General features: G+C 42.2%; 1 pseudogene across 1 annotated transcript; it reads left to right on the top strand.

Moving 5' to 3' along the window:
* Positions 1 to 1,499: 1,499 nt before the first annotated feature.
* Positions 1,500 to 2,925, top strand: LOC311603453 (pre-mRNA-splicing factor SLU7-like; annotated as a pseudogene). The gene has a single exon. The product of its transcript is annotated as a pre-mRNA-splicing factor SLU7-like (transcript).
* Positions 2,926 to 3,170: the final 245 nt, after the last annotated feature.

Here is a 3,170-nt window from a genome sequence, read left to right as displayed (position 1 = left end):
TTAATCCTGTTTATAGAAAGCTGTTGGATTAGAGGTGTATGTTAGGGCTGAGCCAAAACCACAAGTACTTGTTTACAGTAAACAGAAAGTTCTAGGTTCAAAGACTGAGCCATATCTCTATTAGAAACATATTTTCACAGTTCACAATGGGATAAAAATATCCTGAAAAAGATTTCCAAAGTGACTATACAAGTTTACTCACCCATCAGCGATGGAGGAGTGTTCCCTTGCTCCAAACCCTCACCAGCATGTACCTTCTGAGGCGTGTAAAGTGAAATCTTGAATCATTTATATTCACACTTTCCTGATAACTAAGGATGTTGAACATTTCTTGATGTGCTTCTGGGCCATCAGAAATTTCTCTGATGAGAATTTTCACTTATCTCTGTACCCATTTTTTAATAAAGTTATTTTGTTTGTTGATGCCTAGTTTCTTGAATTCTTTATATATTTTGGATATCAGTTGTCTGTCAGATGTAGGGTTGGTGAAGGCTGCCATTTTGTACATATAAACAATGATACACTACTCAGCTATTAAAAACAAGGAATCTTGAAAATTACAGGCAAATGGACAGAACTAGAAAAGAACACCCTGAGTGAGGTAACCCAGACCCAGAAACACATGCATGGTACATACTCACTTATAAGTGAATATTAAACATACAATACAAAATAACCACAACCACACTACAGTCCCCAGAACTAAAGAAACTAAATAACAAAGAAGACCCTAGTAAGGATGCTTAATGTTCATTCAGGAGGGCAACTATAATAAACACCTGAAGAGCTTGAAGAGAGGGAACAGGATGGGTGCCTGCCATGCAGGTTTTCCACATGATTCCACCCAGCAAGGGATTGAAGCAGATGCTGAGACTCATAGACAGAGTTTGGGGCAGATCGCAGTGTGACTTGGGGAAGAGTTGGGGGATAGAAGGACGTGAAGGAGACAAGAAGAACAGCAGAGGCAACAAATCTGGGACCAGGGGTAACTTCAGAGACTGATGCACCAACTAAGGACCATGCATGGAGAGGAACTAGACCTCGTGCTCAGCTGTAGATAGGCAGCAAAGCCTCCATGTAAGTCCCCTAATATGGGGAGTAGGGACTGCCTCTGACACAGACCCTGTTGCCTACTCATTGATCATTTCACCCTGGCCATTGGTCTTGCCTGTCCACAGAGGAAGGTGATGCAGGCTGTCCTGCTGAGACATGATAGGCTGGGTTACCCCTTTTGGAGGGCTAGGGGTAGGGGGAGAGGAGAAAAGGTATAAGGGTGGGACCAGGAGGAGGTAAGGGAGGGGGTCTACAATTGTGATCTTAAATGAATACATTAAAAATAAACAAACATAATTTAAAGAACATCCGTTTGGAAGGAGAGACTGGAGAAGAAAAGAGAAGGAGACTCACCATCATGGGATAGATGGAGGAGAAGTACATGTCTGGGATGGATGGAGGACTTGGCTCAGATGAAGAACATTAGCAGAGAAAGCCGAGTCATCATGTCAGTGGCAGCTGTTGGTAAGGTTAATGCCACACCCCTGTCAGAGTCGAAAGAGAATAGGTCAGACGAGCCAAAGAAGATGACCAGAGAAGACTGGAGGAAAAAGAAGAAACTAGAAGAACAGAGAAAACTGGGCGATGCTCTTGCAGATGTTGATGCAGAGGGAAATGTTATCAACCCTCATAATCCTCAGTATATTTCTTCAGTTCCATGGTATATTGACCCATCAAAAAGACCCACTTTAAAGCGTCAGAGACCACAGCCCAAGAAGCAGAAACAATTCAGTTCATCTGGGGAGTGGTAGAAGAGAGGAGTGAAGGAGAATTCTATAACTACCAAGTACCACAAAGGGTCATGTGAAAATTGTGGGGCCATGAAACACAAGAAAGACTGCTTTGAGAGGCCAAGTTAGGTTGGAGGTAAATGCGTGAGCACTAACATCACTCCAGATGAGCACATCCAGCCTCAGCTGATGTTCGACTATGACGTGGAAGAGAGAGCGCTGAAATGGTTGCAATCCCGATGAGCACGTAAAGATTGTTGAGGAGTACACCACAGTTTATCTGGCAAAATGAGCACTGACAGCTCAGAAACTGCAAGAACGGTGAGCCTCTGGAAAATTTAGTGGAGCAAGCTAACTCTCCAAAGTAACAGTGGGGAGAAGAGGAACTCAATTCTCAGATGGAAAAGTATTGTAACAATGAAGATGAGGATGAAGACAAATACACAGAACAATATTGACATGTCTGAGCAAAATTTCTACTCTAAGAGACACATTAATGTTCAGAACCTCAGATTCGTGAAGATATTGCAAAATATCTGAGAAACTTAGATCCAAATTCTGTCATTATGATCCAAAAACTAGAGCAATGAGAGAGACTCCTTATGCCAGTGCAGGAAAGAAACCTGATGAAATGGGTTATGTTGGAGATAATATTGTCTGCCTCACAGGAGATATCATTTCAATGGCTCAAACCCATCTGTTTGCTTGGAAAGACTACAATAAGGTATCTGAAGTGCACCTCCAGGCAGATCCTACAAAACTGGAGCTGTTCTTTACATCCTTCAAAGTAAAAAAAAAAAAAAGAAGAAGACTTCAAGGAACAGCAGAAAGAAAGCATCCTAGAAAATTTTGGTGCCCAAGAACCCTTAGATGCTCCTCTGGCTAAGTTGTTGTTAGCCCAGACTATGTGGAGTACTTTAGGCATGGTAGAGGCACGGGGAATCAAGAGTTCAAGGTCAGCCAAGGGTGGTGGTGCACACCTGTGATCCTAGCACTCAGGAGACGAGGCAAAAGCCACCCTCAGCTACATAGAAAGTTTGAGACTAACCTACACTACACGAGGTGTTGTCCCAAAATGAAAGAGTTTGAGGCTGTGCTAGGCCACAAAGCAAGATGGTATCAAATTAAAATAAATAAATAAAATTTAAACGTCACCTGCTCATAGTTAAGTGTCCAGCTGTGTGCTGTCAGTCTTCTGGTCCCTTATATATAGCAGCACCCGTGTAGGTACTCTCAAAGCCAAAGCTCCAGTTCTTAAATTACTAGCAATTCCAGTAGTGACATCACTAGTAATTTAAACCCATGACTGCAGTTATTTTGTGGCATTTGTTTTTGCCTTCTAAGGTTTTCTTGGTTTTAAAGACCAATGACAACATATAATCTGCC

The sequence above is a fragment of the Acomys minous genome (assembly GCF_964271855.1).
Source record: "Acomys minous genome assembly, chromosome: 8".
In the NCBI taxonomy this organism is placed as follows: domain Eukaryota; kingdom Metazoa; phylum Chordata; class Mammalia; order Rodentia; family Muridae; genus Acomys; species Acomys minous.
Note: the sequence above shows the minus strand (reverse complement) of the source record. Positions and strands in the feature narration are given on the sequence as shown.